The sequence below is a fragment of the Anabrus simplex genome, chromosome 3 (assembly GCF_040414725.1).
Source record: "Anabrus simplex isolate iqAnaSimp1 chromosome 3, ASM4041472v1, whole genome shotgun sequence".
NCBI classification, from domain to species: Eukaryota; Metazoa; Arthropoda; class Insecta; order Orthoptera; family Tettigoniidae; genus Anabrus; species Anabrus simplex.
In genome coordinates, this window is record NC_090267.1 from 393,843,058 (window position 1) to 393,859,977 (window position 16,920).

At 43.4% G+C, this 16,920-nt stretch overlaps 1 non-coding gene across 1 annotated transcript; it reads right to left on the reverse strand.

Annotated features, from left to right (window-relative positions):
- Positions 1-16,496: 16,496 nt before the first annotated feature.
- On the reverse strand, positions 16,497-16,569 carry TRNAR-ACG (transfer RNA arginine (anticodon ACG)). The gene has a single exon. It is a non-coding gene; the product is annotated as a tRNA-Arg (tRNA).
- Positions 16,570-16,920: the final 351 nt, after the last annotated feature.

Here is a 16,920-nt window from a genome sequence, read left to right on the forward strand (position 1 = left end):
ACGGCTAAAATTCCCGACCCTGCCGGGAATCGAACCGGGGACTCCTGTGACCAAAGGCCAGCACGCTAACCATTTAGCCATGGAGGCGGACTATACGGTTATAGATGGTGGTCCTATAGTGCCTAAAATGTCTAAATTGACTTAAGAACCTATCTTTTCCTTCTGACCCCAACCTTTTTTTTTAAATTTCGTGTGGCTATTTTTAGCTGAGTGCAGCCCTTGTAAGGCAGACCCTCCGATGAGGGTGGGCGGCATCTGCCATGTGTAGGTAACTGCGTGTTATTGTGGTGGAGGATAGTGTTACGTGTGGTGTGTGAGTTGCAGGGATGTTGGGGACAGCACAAACACCCAGTCCCCGGGCCATTGGAATTAACCAATGAAGGTTAAAAATCTCCAACCCGGCCGGGAATCGAACCCGGGACCCTCTGAACCGAAGGCCCGTACGCTGACCGTTCAGCCAACGAGTCGGACCGACCCCAACTTGGTAGGTTCGATCCTGGCTCACTCCAGTAGTAGGTGTTCAAATACGACACTCTCATGTCGGCATATTTACTGGCACGTAAAATAACTTGTGGGACTACATTCCGGCACCTTAGAGTTTCTGAAAACCGGAAAAGTAGTTAGTGGGACGTAAAGTCAATAACATTGTTTTTGAACATACATTTGCCTATATTCCTATAATTACTATATTTTATCTCTAAAACGATTAAACATACTTTTAATTTTCTCCGAGAAACTAAAATATTTGCCTATTCATTTTCAGTATCTTGAACAGTATATTCTTGAAATACTTCACAAACAAAATCTTACAATCGGAAAGCTGCAAACCACACTCCCCCGAACTCCTTAAAAACCTCCTGTAGTAAGCACGCCCGTAGTCTGTCACGAGGTTGGAGGCAGTGTATATTGACCTACAAGAAACAAAACCCTCCATTTTATTCTGTGAAAACAATTCAGCGTTTCCGTTCGGTCATTGTATTAATTATGCCTAAAGTATCGGCTTCCAAGACGTTTTTAATTAAATAATGGTTAGAGGAGTTCCACCATTTCACAAAGGATAGTAAAATTATATTGTGTGACATTTGCAACAAAGAGGTGAGTGGAATTCATTTTATATTTCCCCCTAGTGAGTTATTATCAATGTTTAGCGAAATAAAAGTCTTATAATAATTCATCATCATAATCATCATCATCTGTTTATCCTCCAGGTTCGGTTTTTTACCTCGGACTTAGCGAGGGATCCCACCTCTACCGCCTCAAGGGCAGTGTCCTTGAGCTTCAGACTCTTGGTCGGAGGATACAACTGGGGAGTATGACCAGTACCTCGCCCAGGCGGCCTCACCTGCTATGCTGAACAGGGGCCTTGTGGAGGGATGGGAAGATTGGAAGGGATAGGCAAGGAAGAGGGAAGGAAGCGGCCGTGGCCTTAAGTTAGGTACCATCCCGGCATTCGCCTGGAGGAGAAGTGGGAAACCACGGAAAACCACGGGAATCGAACCCACCTCTACTCAGTTGACCTCCCGAGGCTGAGTGGACCCCGTTCCAGGCCTCGTACCACTTTTAAAATTTCGTGGCAGAGCCGGGAATCGAACCCGGGCCTCCGGGGGTGGCAGCTAATCACGCTAATCACTACACCACAGGAGCGGACTATAATAATTCATGCCAATTAAAATACAAAAAATTTAAGCTGCCTAAAACATATTTTTAGAACATATGTTTTCATACTTGAGAGCCTGTTGTAAGCATCTAAAATAACATTTTTAGCACCTAAAAATCCGAGGTACAATGATGATGATAACGAAGTACGGAATGCGTGAAACCCGCTGTTACCGGGCGAGTTGGCCGTGCGCGCAGGGGCGCGCGGCTGTGAGCTTGCATCCGGGAGATCGTGGGTTTGAGCCCCACGGTCGGCAGTCCTGAAGATGGTTTTCCGTGGTTTCCCATTTTCACACCAGGCAAATGCTGGGGCTGTACCTTAATTAAGGCCACGGCCGCTTCCTTCCAACTCCTAGACCTTTCCTGTCCCATCGTCGCCATAAGACCTATCTGTGTCGGTGCGACGTAAAGCAACTAGCAAAAAAAAAAAAAACCGCTGTTGGGTCATACCCTGTTCCTGTCGAATAACTCCAAGGGGTCTGTTCAAGGCTGAACGACTCCAACCGATGGACGAGTCACTATCAAGAGCGTCATATGCCTTCACTCCATATGAACTCCGTGGAGATGTTTGGAATTGTATCCAGGCTTTCAGCACGCAATCTAGTGATTAGAAATTGTTTACCACCTCGTCTCCTACCCTGCTGACCAACATGATGATGGTGATTTTTTTTTCTCAGCAACAGGCTAATCAAATTGTTAGACCATATAAACTTAACGATCATGGTCACTAAGTGAAGGAGCTGTTGATCATTATGTCCCCGGACTCTAAAATTAATCAGCAATCTACGTAAAATCCGGATTACCAGCACGTGGCTAATGTTTCGATAAATAGATTGGCTGGTATTCGAACCACGACTGACTTGACGAGAAGTTATGGTTGACGTCACTCGCGTGTCGCAAATCTCGTTAGAAATAATTTCTAAAATTGAATAAAACCGCGAGAATGAACCTAAGGAGCAAGAGGCAGTTAAATATTTGGGAAAAAGTTGATAACTTTCTCCATGATTAGGTGAAAAAATAAGGTCACAAGAGAGTTTCTTGCCTGTGCGTAATGCTCCCCATTACCCAACCGCTTTCCTTCATTAAAAATGTCCTCGAATGTCGCCATAGATGTCATTTGACAAACACTCTGGAACTGTAATTGTCACGGTATTTCTCAGAATGTGTATTTCGTCAAATATAACCTTGAAAGTCTATTGACATGTTTTGTTAACACTCCTGCGAGAGGACTTAAACGTTCAAGGGCTCTCTCATCCTAACTCTTATACAACAACAAACCAGAAAACTGGCAAATAGGTGAAAGACCCCTTCGAGTCACATGATCTTATGAAGTTGTGAAATTACTATTAGTTTTACATACCTGCTTTGTGCCGCACCGACACAGATAAGTCTTATGTTGACGATACAATAGGAAAGGTTTTGGAGTGGGAAGGAAGCGGCCGTGGCCTTAATTAAGATACAGCCCCAGCATTTACAGTACCTGTTGATTATTATTATTATTATTATTATTATTATTATTATTATTATTATTATTATTATTATTATTATTGTTACGGACTTTTCCGTGGTAGATAGAGGTGAAAGAAGGTGCGGGCGTGAATGGATCTCAAGCTACGAAAATATAGTGCATGTAAACAAAATTTAAAATTTAATAAGGTTATATTTTCTTTTGAAAATAAATAACAAGCATGGCAGTTACAGAGTAGCAAGTCAAAAAAGGTAGTTACAATATTTACAGAAGTTGGGCTTCGAGCCCCGAATCCACAATGCTTGGGCAATCAGCTCAGTTTTATCCCAAACACAATTTTAACAGAGGGGCAGAAAACCCCATTCATACCTAGGAGCCCTTGCTCCAAATTACACTGAAAAACCTCCTCGAGGCATACAACATACAATTTTTAAAAGAGCCACACGCTCTCCAATTTAGGCCTCTCCCAGGCCACACTAAACTCCACCTTTCAAGCTGTCCTCAACGGACATAACACAGGGGTAAAATACCCAATCTACTGAGGTCTATTAAACGAAAAGAATGTTAATTAAATGACCTCGAAAATAACAATTTGAGAGGAGGCGAACTTGCACTCCTAATACACTTGTTTTAAAGACCTATTTTTGGCTCTTAGGCCACTGATGCAAGGGCTAATCCCATACTACAGAGGTGACTTAAGAAAGGAACAATAGTTTTACGTTATCGAAGAATAGGTTGTGAAAAATAAGTTCACCTCAAAACAATATGAGTGGGAGCTCGAGAGGGTTAGCACTCTCTATCCCATAATGTAGCTTTACAAGAGAATAGAAGAAAAGAGTAGTTACATTTTAGGAAAAGGTTACATGATGGAAAACGCTTCGAACCCGCCGCGAGAGTTAAACTGCCGACCTAGCAAGAAAAGAAGTTATTAATAGGCCATTACCTGGTAGTAGATCGCTGCCGAGGAAAGAGGCGCTTCCCGCCTCCTGCTATGTACTTAACACACTGAAAGATGGAACAGAAGTGGCCCGGAGACCCTAAAATCAGCAGTTTATATACTCTCGCGGAAGTTTCTAGGCGTTAGGGGAATGAAAACACCCGCCCACAATGTTTTTATTGGATAGGACCCCGCAACAGATACAAGTTGGGGGAAGATACACTAGATTGGTCAGAAATTACTAACAGAAATTCGGGATTGGATAAATCTAAAACAAGGGGAAAAAGAGGGGTATACAGCCAACTTAAACAATAACAGAAAGAAATTTAACAAAACACAAACTTTTGAAATAAAAATTTCTCCAACAAAATAGTTCTTTGACTCCGCACTAGGGTGCACTATTGTTGATCTTCAGTAGTGTCCTCTAGAAGAGAAAGTTCACACTTCTTACTTCAAGCGAAACAAAAACACATCAAAAGTGACACAGTTCAAAAACTCAAAATTTTCCACGTGGTGACATCTTCTGAGAAAGTAGAGAATTAATAGAGTAGATAAAGTTCAACCTTCCTCCAGAAGAGGAGTTTCAACTGGCGCAACTTTTAAATAAACGGTGTAGAGGTGTACCGCCCGGTACAGACCTCCCCCCCCAAAAGTTCCTCCAGGGGTGACACATGAAATCAGTTTGAAACAAAGTCCAAGTAATGATGTTGATAGATAGCAGAAGCATTTACAAGATTTCTTAATTCAGTTTCAAAATGTTGTTGTTGCAGGTGAATGAAAGTCTTTAAGTTTGTAGAATTTGAATTTCTGAAGATAAACTTTTAATACTTAAAAGTGAAGAAAAATTTTTGCACGGTCCACCAAATATTGCTGTTGAATTCCCAAGTGACGGTATTAAGGTTGAACAGGAATGTCTATGTAGTTGATGTAGGCTAAGTTGGATGGCCAGACCGGCCGTTACAGCTTGCGTCCAAAGGAGGCCGCTCGGACCCCTCAAGTACCCTGAGATACCGCTCGCCCGCACTATGAGGGGAGCAGAGGTGTTGAAGCACGCCGCGCCCGCGGTGAACATATACAGGCTGCGGGCAAGTAGCAGGTCGTGCGCCGCACATCAGCCTTAGCCGGGAGGAGAGCTCCGGCTCGCCGTGCACATGTCGTCCTCGCTGGGGCCGAGGGGGCCCGACCTTGGCTCCAGTTGCTGCACGGCGCCGCGCGGCTGCGGGGGCACTGAAACATTAAGCTAGGCGGCAGAATTGTGTTGGACCATCATATTTCTTTTAAGGGCACAGGCATGTAAAGAGATTGAGGGGCCAGCGGCGTGCAGATATCCATGGCATTTCATCTAAGCCAGCCACTGAGTGTAGTGGAGCAGGAGACGGGAGCGTGGTAATGGCCGTGGAAAGGACAGAATGGCAGTTTAACGGGTCGGGACAGGTTTTACAAAAATGCTTACATCTGAAACAAAATATTATAGGTAGTGCAGAATGCCTTAAAAATGAAACTCAAAAAAATATAACCTTCATATCCTTTCAAAATAATATAAAGCAAGTTAACACAGAAATTACACCGGCTTCACCTGGGACAGGTGAACTCTAAATATCCTCTCGGTGGCTGGATTACTTAACAATAAGGTAACCGGCGTAAGAAAATCGAGAATGATACAAGGCTCCTGAAATCTGGGGGCAAGCTTGCCCGCGGGAACAAAATTTTTGACCATTACTTGGTCACCTACCTTTAAAGGGGTGGGTCTCCGTCCACGATCATACCTTTCCCTAACCTTTTCATGAGATACCTTAAGATTGGCTTTAGCCTTCTTCCAAAGATCTTTAATATTATCCGGATCTATTGTCTCGGGCAGAATGTCACTCAGAGACCAGAGGTTAGAGAGCGGCGTGTTGGGAACAAACTTAAACATCAAAGAAACTGGAGTAAACTTGTGAGATTCATGAACCGCCGAATTCAAAGCAAAAGCTAACCAATGCAGGGACGTGTCCCACCTGGAAGGATCTTCATGATGATAAGCAATGAGAGCGGACCTGAGATTACGGTTAACCCGTTCAGCCAGAGATGATTGCGGGTAATAAGCAGAAGTAGTTACATGAGATATTGATAAGTCAAAACAGAATTTACGAAATAAATTAGATGTAAAAGCCTTAGCATTATCAGATACAATATATTGACACGGACCAAAAGAAGCAAAAATAGAATTTAAGCAGGTAATGGTGGACTGAGCGGTAGCCAGCTTAGTCGGAAATAACCAGGAAAATCTAGTAAAACCATCTACGCACACAAAGATGAACTTATTAGCATTACCCTTTGACTGGGGGAAGGGTCCTACATAATCGATATACAGACGTTCCATGGGGCGCGACGCTTGATGCGAAGACAAAAGGCCTACCTTGGTGGACATGGTGGGTTTACTGAGCAAACAAGATTTACAAGCTTTTACAAGTTCACGGATTTCACCGTCCATACCTTTCCAGATGAACATTTCACGAATCTTTTCACGAGTTTTAAAGATACCCAGATGCCCCCCCAATGGGGTCTCATGATAGTATTTGAAGATCATAGGCACGAGAACAGCTGGAACGACAACTTTCATCAACTTGTCATGCCTCGAAGGGCAACATAAAACACCATTCCTCAGAACATAAGGGACAACATGTTCCCCAGAAGAAAGGGTTTCCATTATCGGAGCCAGCGTCGGATCTTCATGTTGGTATTTCACAATATCCCTAAAAAGCATGGGAGCATCTGTTAAGATGGCATTAACCTTAGATAGTATGGACTCGGAAGGTGATGAACTGTCGACCGGTTCCTGGGTCTCGACGTCGTTAGAAAACATACGGCTGAGTCCATCAGCAACAACATTTTCGGTACCTCTGATATGCCTGACATTGAATTGGAAGGCAGAAATACGGATGGCCCAACGGGCTATACGACCAGTACGACGCGGCCTACCTAAGACCCAGCTTAAGGCTTGGTTATCTGTCTCCAGGTCGAATTTGACATGTTCCAGATAGAGACGGAACTTTTCTAAGGCAAATAAAACTGCCAAACCTTCGAGCTCATAGATGGAATACTTGGCTTCTTGAGCTGACAATGTCCTAGATGCATAGGCGATGGGTCGCCTCCCTAGTTCAGTCTCTTGAAGAAGGACTGCAGCTACAGCTGACGACGACGCGTCCGTTTGGACGATGAATTTCTTCGAGAAATCAGGCATAGCAAGTACAGGGGCATTACAGAGAGCTAATTTAAGGTCTTCAAAAGCGGCTTGTTGAGAAGGTCCCCACTCGAATTTGATGCCTTTCCTACGAAGAAGGTTTAAGGGCGCCGCTCTTTTAGCGAAGTTAGGAATAAACTTCCTGAAGAAATTCACCATACCAATGAACCTGGCGATACCTTTAATGTCCTTGGGAGGTTTAAAATCACGGATGGCCTGTGTTCTAGAATGATCGACTGCTACACCATCGGGTGACACAATATGCCCTAGGAATGACATAGAGGGCTTAGCAAAGGCAACCTTGGACAACTTAACAGTTAACCCAGCCTTACGAAGGCGATCGAGAACTTCTCGCAGATGATCTAGATGTTCTTCAAAAGTCTCTGAAAATACGACATCATCTAAGTAGTGATATAAGTACTCGAATTTGATGTCGGAGAAGACCCTATCTAGTAGCCTAGTGAGCACAGCTGCTCCCGTAGGGAGCCCGAAAGGCACGCGGTTGTATTCATATAAATTCCAGTCCGTGGCAAACGCTGTAAGGTGTTTAGACTCTTCGGCAAGGGGAATTTGATTATAGGCCTGATTTAAGTCCAAGATAGTGAAGAACTTGGCCTTACGAAACCATGAAAAACAAGAATGAAGGTCAGGAAGGGGCACAGATTGCAACACCACCTTCCGATTGAGAGCCCTGTAATCAATGACAGGCCTGAAGCCTCCTTGGGGTTTCGGGACTAGAAAAATAGGCGATGAATACGCCGACTTAGAGGGCCTAATAATACCATCCTTCAACATCTGCTCGATAATTTCTTTTAGAGCCTTCATTTTAGGTGGAGATAGTCTATATGGTGGAAAACGGACAGGAATCGAATCCGTGACCTCAATTTTGTATTCAATAAGGTCAGTAACACCAAGAGTATCAGAGAACACCTCGGGAAACGACTGACACAGTTTGCGAATACTATCAGCCTGCTCCTCAGGTAGATGTCTAAGGTCTAACAACGTCTCATCCTGGGTAGGCGAAATAGATGAACATGATACAGAATTACACTTTAACAAGGGAATATTACAATTGGACGCAAATTTGAATGTGCACGACCTAGACTGGAGATCGAGCACAAGACCAGTGTGAGAAATAAAGTCCGCTCCCAGTATGATGGGGCAAGACAAGTGCTTAGCCACAAACAGTTTAATTTTCCATGTAAATTTAAAAATACGAATTTTGACCAGTACGGAACCTAGAATTTCTAATGGAGATGAATTAGCCGAAACATATTGAATAGGAGAAGAGTCATAGACAGGTAGTTTACAAACAGATTTCAATTTCGAGTACCATTCAGCCGAAATAATGGAACAAACACTGCCTGAATCTAATAGAGCTGTTATAGGCTCGTTATTTAACTCAATCTTAAGAAAAGGAACAGGTGCGGGGGTATCCGCCGCAATCCTAAGACATTCTTTAGGGCATTCAAAAGATGAATTTGAAGGCTGATCGTTCTCTGCATTTACAATCTGTTTACTGGGGGCTGAGTCTCGGGAAGATGGATTAGTCGACTCAACCGAAGCCACTAGTCACTTTTTATTATTGGCATAGATGGAATTTGCACCAGAAGTTGAGCAGGAGGGGGTGCTATTTGAGTTTGGGCAATTCTTGGCGATATGTGAGAAGGCCCCGCACTTAAAACAGCCTTGTGATGACCCGGCTCCATTCCTAGTCCCACTTGACTTGATCAGTGGACACTTGTCGCGCAGATGGTCAGGCGACCCGCAAGCATAACATTTACGGGGATTGACTGGTCGGCGAGGTGGAGGCCGAGTGTTACTAAAGGAAGGCGGGGGTTCTTTCGCGACACGCAAAGAATCGGCGTATCTAACTCCTTCCGCTGAAACGGCCAATGCTTCAAGTTCAGAGAAAGTTTGCGGGCACGCCGCGAAACACAAATATGACCTATAGGGAGGTGAAATTCCCTCTACAATAGCCTGTACAATCTGATCTTCAGGAAAATGAAGGGCAAACACTCTAGTGTAAAACTTAATGTCCTGTATGAAATCAGCCAAGTTTTCATCCAACCTCTGTACTCGATAATAGTATTTCTGAATCAGAGACGACCTCGCGCGGGCAGGAATGAAATTTGCAAGCAAGTGTGCGTGAAAATCCTCAATAGATGACTGTTCAGCAATGGCTCTTACTATTTTATCTGAGAGAACACCAATAGCGTACGGATAGATAATTTGCAAAATCTGACAAGGGGAAAGAGAAAACACAAGGGCGTGATCCTGAAATTCAACTAAAAATCTTAAAAATGAAATAACTTCACTGGTGGTGTTGACAGAAAACTTAGAGATACCTCTTAGCAACATTGCCAATGGATGAGGCAAGCTACTAAACCCGGGTGACATAGTAGGTAAAGGTTTCAATGGCAACGAAGTTAATTCAGAACGGATGTTACCCAACGATGCACGGCGTTCAGACTCGTTGTCCAATGGGGCAGAGATAGTTTGAGCAGAGGGGGTTTTCCTATTTACTTCTCCCTTAGGAGACTCTTCCTCGCTACCTACATTCACTATAGTGGGTAGATCAGATTTGGGAGGAATTTCCCCAGTTAACAATAGAGTGACTTTACTAGACAATTCAGAAATAGTTTCAAGGAGCGTATTAGCTTCCTTCCTCTGAACGTCATTCACCTTTAGAGACAACAGATCATTAACTCTATTTGAAAAGTGATATAGTCTGCCTTGCACACGCTTAATTTGATTAGGAGACGGATCATTTTCATCAAAAAAACTAACTACAGATGCTAGCCCAGTAATATTCTCGACGATCGTGGAAAGAGAGTCATCAATTTCTTTCTCTCCCAAATTGGGGATGGAAATGGGCAAATCAAGGGACTCTCTAAGCTTGTTAGTGTCTATTGCAACCGTGCCTCCAGATTGAACATTTCTGATAGTTAACTCGTATATCAACTCCTCTTTGCGCAAATAGTTAAGGAGGAGAACATCGCGAGGGCCGGGCATGATGACAGAACGATTTTGAAAAACTCACAAATGCCAGCAACTGAGAAAATGGTTAGAGTTTGAATTAAAGCAATGTTTAACCGTCAAGAGGGGCAAAATTGAGACCCATTCAACCACGCTCTGCTACCACTTGTTACGGACTTTTCCGTGGTAGATAGAGGTGAAAGAAGGTGCGGGCGTGAATGGATCTCAAGCTACGAAAATATAGTGCATGTAAACAAAATTTAAAATTTAATAAGGTTATATTTTCTTTTGAAAATAAATAAGTAACAAGCATGGCAGTTACAGAGTAGCAAGTCAAAAAAGGTAGTTACAATATTTACAGAAGTTGGGCTTCGAGCCCCGAATCCACAATGCTTGGGCAATCAGCTCAGTTTTATCCCAAACACAATTTTAACAGAGGGGCAGAAAACCCCATTCATACCTAGGAGCCCTTGCTCCAAATTACACTGAAAAACCTCCTCGAGGCATACAACATACAATTTTTAAAAGAGCCACACGCTCTCCAATTTAGGCCTCTCCCAGGCCACACTAAACTCCACCTTTCAAGCTGTCCTCAACGGACATAACACAGGGGTAAAATACCCAATCTACTGAGGTCTATTAAACGAAAAGAATGTTAATTAAATGACCTCGAAAATAACAATTTGAGAGGAGGCGAACTTGCACTCCTAATACACTTGTTTTAAAGACCTATTTTTGGCTCTTAGGCCACTGATGCAAGGGCTAATCCCATACTACAGAGGTGACTTAAGAAAGGAACAATAGTTTTACGTTATCGAAGAATAGGTTGTGAAAAATAAGTTCACCTCAAAACAATATGAGTGGGAGCTCGAGAGGGTTAGCACTCTCTATCCCATAATGTAGCTTTACAAGAGAATAGAAGAAAAGAGTAGTTACATTTTAGGAAAAGGTTACATGATGGAAAACGCTTCGAACCCGCCGCGAGAGTTAAACTGCCGACCTAGCAAGAAAAGAAGTTATTAATAGGCCATTACCTGGTAGTAGATCGCTGCCGAGGAAAGAGGCGCTTCCCGCCTCCTGCTATGTACTTAACACACTGAAAGATGGAACAGAAGTGGCCCGGAGACCCTAAAATCAGCAGTTTATATACTCTCGCGGAAGTTTCTAGGCGTTAGGGGAATGAAAACACCCGCCCACAATGTTTTTATTGGATAGGACCCCGCAACAGATACAAGTTGGGGGAAGATACACTAGATTGGTCAGAAATTACTAACAGAAATTCGGGATTGGATAAATCTAAAACAAGGGGAAAAAGAGGGGTATACAGCCAACTTAAACAATAACAGAAAGAAATTTAACAAAACACAAACTTTTGAAATAAAAATTTCTCCAACAAAATAGTTCTTTGACTCCGCACTAGGGTGCACTATTGTTGATCTTCAGTAGTGTCCTCTAGAAGAGAAAGTTCACACTTCTTACTTCAAGCGAAACAAAAACACATCAAAAGTGACACAGTTCAAAAACTCAAAATTTTCCACGTGGTGACATCTTCTGAGAAAGTAGAGAATTAATAGAGTAGATAAAGTTCAACCTTCCTCCAGAAGAGGAGTTTCAACTGGCGCAACTTTTAAATAAACGGTGTAGAGGTGTACCGCCCGGTACAATTATTATTATTAACACAATTACGTACGGATTTATTAACAACAATATGTACATAATTTACAGAATACTGTGCAAACTATACTTTCTTTTTCTTTCTTTCTTTCTTTCTTTCTTTCTTTCTTTCTTTCTTTCTTTCTTTCTTTCTCAATCTGTTTACCCTCCAGGGTTGGTTTATTTCCTCGGACTCAGCGAGGGATGCCACCTCTACCGCCTCAAGGGCAGTGTCCTGGAGCGTGAGACTTTGGATCGGGGGATAAAACTGGTGAGGAACACCAGTACCGCGTCCAGGCGGCTTCAACTGCTATGCTGAACAGGAGTCTTGTGGAGGGATGGGAAGATTGGAAGGGCTAGAAAAAGAAAGGGGAAGGAAGCGTCTGTGGCCTTAAGTTAGGTACCGTTGCGGTATTTGCCTGGAGTAGAAGCGGGAAACCACGGGAAACCACTTCCAGAATGACTGAGAAGCGAATCGAACCCACCTCTACTCAGCTGACCTCCCGAGGCTGAGCTCACCCCCTTCCAGCCCTCATACCACTTTTTCAAATTTTTTGGCAAAGCTGGTAATCAAACTCGGGCCTCTGGGGTTGGCAGCTAGGCCTCATATCACTAACCGCTACACCACTGAGGCGAGCAAACTATAAGTGACATGTACAAATAATTTAGCACTGCTCATTTATTCTCTTTATCGACAGTTAGCCATTTCATTAGTGACCTGTGTTTTTACTTTGTTCACTCTAATACTTCAGACCTATTTTCTGTGGTGTGCCTTGTTTTGGTCCTAATACCCATTTTTTGGTAAGATATTCTGTTAAAAGGCTCTGTATCTTTTGGTGAAGGTGAAGTGATCGGGATCTGATACCGAGAAAGGCAGAATAGAGGACTTACAAAAAGAAGCAGCAATCCAGAAAGGAGTCAGGCAAGGCTGCATTTTGTTCCATCTACTTTTCCATGTTTGTATAAAACAGGCGGTAAATGAAATCAAATAGGAATGTGGAAAGGGAATCTCAATCCAAGGAGAGGAAATCCAAACTCTGAGATTTGCTGATGATCTTGTTATTTTATCTGAGACTGCAGAAAATCTGGAGAAATTTCTGAATCGTACTAACAAGCCTTGGGGAAAGAGTACAGGATGAAAATAAATAGGTTAAAAAACAAAAGTAACGGACTGCAGTCGAATGAAGTCAGGTGATGCAGGAAATATTAGTTTAGGAAATGAAGTCTCAACGCAAGGAGATTAATATTGTTACTTGGGTAGTAAAATAACTAACGATGGCAGAAATAGGGAGAATATAAAATACAGTCTAGCACAAGCAACGTAGGCCTTTCTTAAGAAAGAAATTAGCTCACTTCAAACATTGATATAGGAATTAGAAAAAATATTTCTTAAGACTTTCGTATGGAGCGTGGCATTGTATGAAAGTGTGACACTCACGATAACTAGCTCAGAAAGAAAGGGAATAGAAGCTTTTGAAATGTGGTGTTACAGAAGAATGCTGAAGGTGAGATGGGTAGATCGAATCACGAATGAAGAGATAATGATTCGAATCGGTGAGAGGAGATCGATCAGGATAAATTTGACCAGAATAAGAGATAGAGTGACAGGACACATCTTAAGTCACCCAGGACTTTTTTTTTTTGCTAGTTGTTTTACGTCGCAATGACACAGATAGGTCTTACGGCGACGATGGGACAGGGAAGGGCTAGGAGTGGGAAGGAAGCGGCCGTGGCCTTAAGTAAGGTACAGCCCCAGCATTTGCCTGGTGTGAAAATGGGAAACCACGGAAAACCATTTTCAGGGCTGCCGACAGTGGGGTTCGAACCTACTATCTCCCGAATACTGGATACTTTCCGCACTTAAACGACTGCAGCTATCGAGCTCGGTCACCCAGGACTTGTTCAGTTGGGTTTTGAGGGAAGTGTACGGGGTAAAAACGGTAGGGGTAGACCAAGGTATGAATGTGACAAGCAGATTAGAGTAGATGTTGGATGTAGTAGTTACGTAGAAATGACATGGTTAGCACATGATAGGGTGGCAAGGAGGGCTGCATCAAACCAGTCTATGGTTGGATGACCCAAACAATATCTTCTAGTACGAGTAAGAACAAGTTTGATACTTTCATCGACCTGTCTCAGTCTGATCCTTTGCTTTTGTGGTTATACTTATGACAGCAGTTGACCAAACTGACACTGAAAGACGGATGACGCCTTCCAGTTCGCTAGTTGATATCTTGATCTGTGTCTGCAACAGTAGCAGTAATACTACCAAGGTAGGTAAACTGAGGAGCTTAAAATAATAATGGTATATCCCAACCAACGCTCATTTTGAGTTAAATGACATATTTATTTTTATAGCATTTTTTTTTTCATAATTTATTTGTCCGCTTTTCTACTTCCGTGAGATGTATATCAATTACTAGAATGTAACGATTACAACAATTTTATTTCAAGAAGTAAATTATACGTTGTCTCCCTCTGTGGTGTAGTGGTTAGTGTGATTAGCTGCCACTCCTTAGGCCCGGGTTCGATTCCCGTCTATGCTACGAAATTTTAAAAGTGGTATGAGGCCTGGAACGGGGTCCACTCAGCCTCGGGAGGTCAACTGAGTAGAGGGGAGTTTGATTCCCTCCACAGCTATCCTCGAGGTGGTTTTCCGTGGTTTCCCACTTCTCCTCCAGGCAAATGCCACGATGGTACCTAATTTAAGGCTACGGCCACTTCCTTCTCTCTTCCTTGTCCATCCCTTCCAAACTCCCCATCCCCCTACAAGGCCCCTGCTGAGGTAGTGGTCCTCCTCCCCAGGTGTTTCACCCTACCCAGAGTCTGAAGCTCCAGGACACTATCCTTGAAGCGGTAGAAGTGGGATACCTCGCTCAGTCCGAGGAAAAAACCGACCCTGGAGGGTAAACAGATGAAGAAGAAGAAGAAAAAAGAAGAAGATTCTGGACTTCTTGGAAATCTGACAATCCGCTCTACCCTCCCGAATGAGGCTTTGAAGCCATTTATTGTGTAGATGTCACGATATTTTCCGAAATAAATGTTTCGTAATTCTTCGCACCAGAATTCTCTCCCCGAGCTCGATAGCAGCAGTCGCTTAACTGCGGCCAGTATCCAGTATTCGGGAGATAGTGGGTTCGAACCCTACCGTCGGCAGGCCTGAGGATGGTTTCTCGTAGTTTCCCATTTTCACACCAGGGTAAGTGCTAGGGCTGTACCTTAATTTAGGCCACAGCTGCTACCTTCCCAATCATAGCCCTTTCCCATCATTCCGTCGCTGAAATGCATTCGACGTGTTAGCGTGACGTTAAACCTCTAGAAAAAACAGACCCGGACGGTTGGCATACAGACGTAACATACACGCTCGTGAAAAGAAAAACAGGTACGGTAGTAGCAACGACAAGAAGTTCTCCAGGTTGATGACCGAAAATATCTGAAGTTACAAAGTATACAAGATTGATCTAAACACTGCCTTTTCCTTCTGTAAAAGCGACTTGATTTTCTCGAAGAAGACCAGACAGACTACGTAAAGCTCACTGTTTTCGAATGTAGGTCGACAGCTGTTCAAAGATTGTTGATAACCTGTTCCGATAATGGATTCGGAGGTGTTGCCTTCTGGTTGGCAAGTGGATACGCCCTGTCGGAGATACGTCGCCCAGATATTTAATGTCAGCACGAGTGACTTGTCACGTCTCAACTGTAGTGCTAACACCCAGTTCACCTACTGACACGGAAGAGAAACGACCTGCTAATTTGAAAGACAAATAGAAAATCTTCTTGAATGGTATTTCGCATTGATAATAATAATAATAATAATAATAATAATAATAATAATAATAATAATAATAATAATAATAATAATAATCCTCCGCCTCTGTGGTGTAGTGGTTAGTGTGATTAGCTGCCACCCCCGAAGGCTCGGGTTCGATTCACGGCTCTGCCACGAAATTTTAAAAGTGGTACGAGGGCTGGAACGGGATCCACTCAGCCTTGGGAAGTCAACTCGGTAGGGGTGGGTGGGTCGATTCCCTCCGCAGCCATCCTCGAATGGTTTTCCGTGGTTTCCCACTTCTCCTTCAGGCAAATGCCGGGATATCATCTCACTTAAGGCCGTGATCGCTTCCTTCCCTCTTCCTTGTCTATCCCTTCTAATCTTCCCATCCCCCCAACAAGGCCCCTGCTCGGCGTAGAAGGTGAGGCCGCCTGGGCGAGGTCTGGTGCTCCTTCCCTGTTGTATTCCCCCGACCCACAGTTTCAACGCTCTAGGGCACTACACTTGAGACGGTAGAGGTGGGATCCCTCGCTGAGTCCGAGGGAAAAACCAACCATGGTGGGTGAACAGATTGAGAAAGAAAGAAGGAATAATAATCCTATGCATCGCTCTATTTTGATGTTCTTGATGATGATGATGATGTTTGTTGTTTAAAGGGACCTAACAGTTAGATCATCGGCCCCCCTATATTTTAATAATGAATAAAAGTATAGGACAATGACTAATTGCAAGTCGCCTGTGTGATTATACTTTTGGCCAAATAGTGCATTTGATTATGAGGAACGTTGGAACATAAAAATATGGAACCCGACCCTGCCAGGATTCGAACCTGGAATCTTCTGATCCGTAGTCAGACGCGTTATCCATTGCGCCACAGGGCCGCTGCCTAACCGTCTCACAGTCTTTATTTATAGATAAGAGTTCTTTGGTTTGCACGAGTGTATATTCACACATGTAGGTTTGTATGTATGTATGTATGTTCAGTCCATCAGGGATGCCGCTGGTTGGATCCTCAACAACTCTGCCATCAGCTGTCATAGATGGCCTAGGCATCACTGAAGAGGCGTACTAGGGAAATGATGAGTGAGGTAGTTTCCTGTTGCTTTCCTCACCGAGCCAGAGATGCTATTACATATCAGTCTGCCAAGCCCACTGAAATGCATACACCAACCGACCCTATGAGCAACATTTTCACACCATTCATAGCAGGGACTGGCTGCATAAGGATTGGC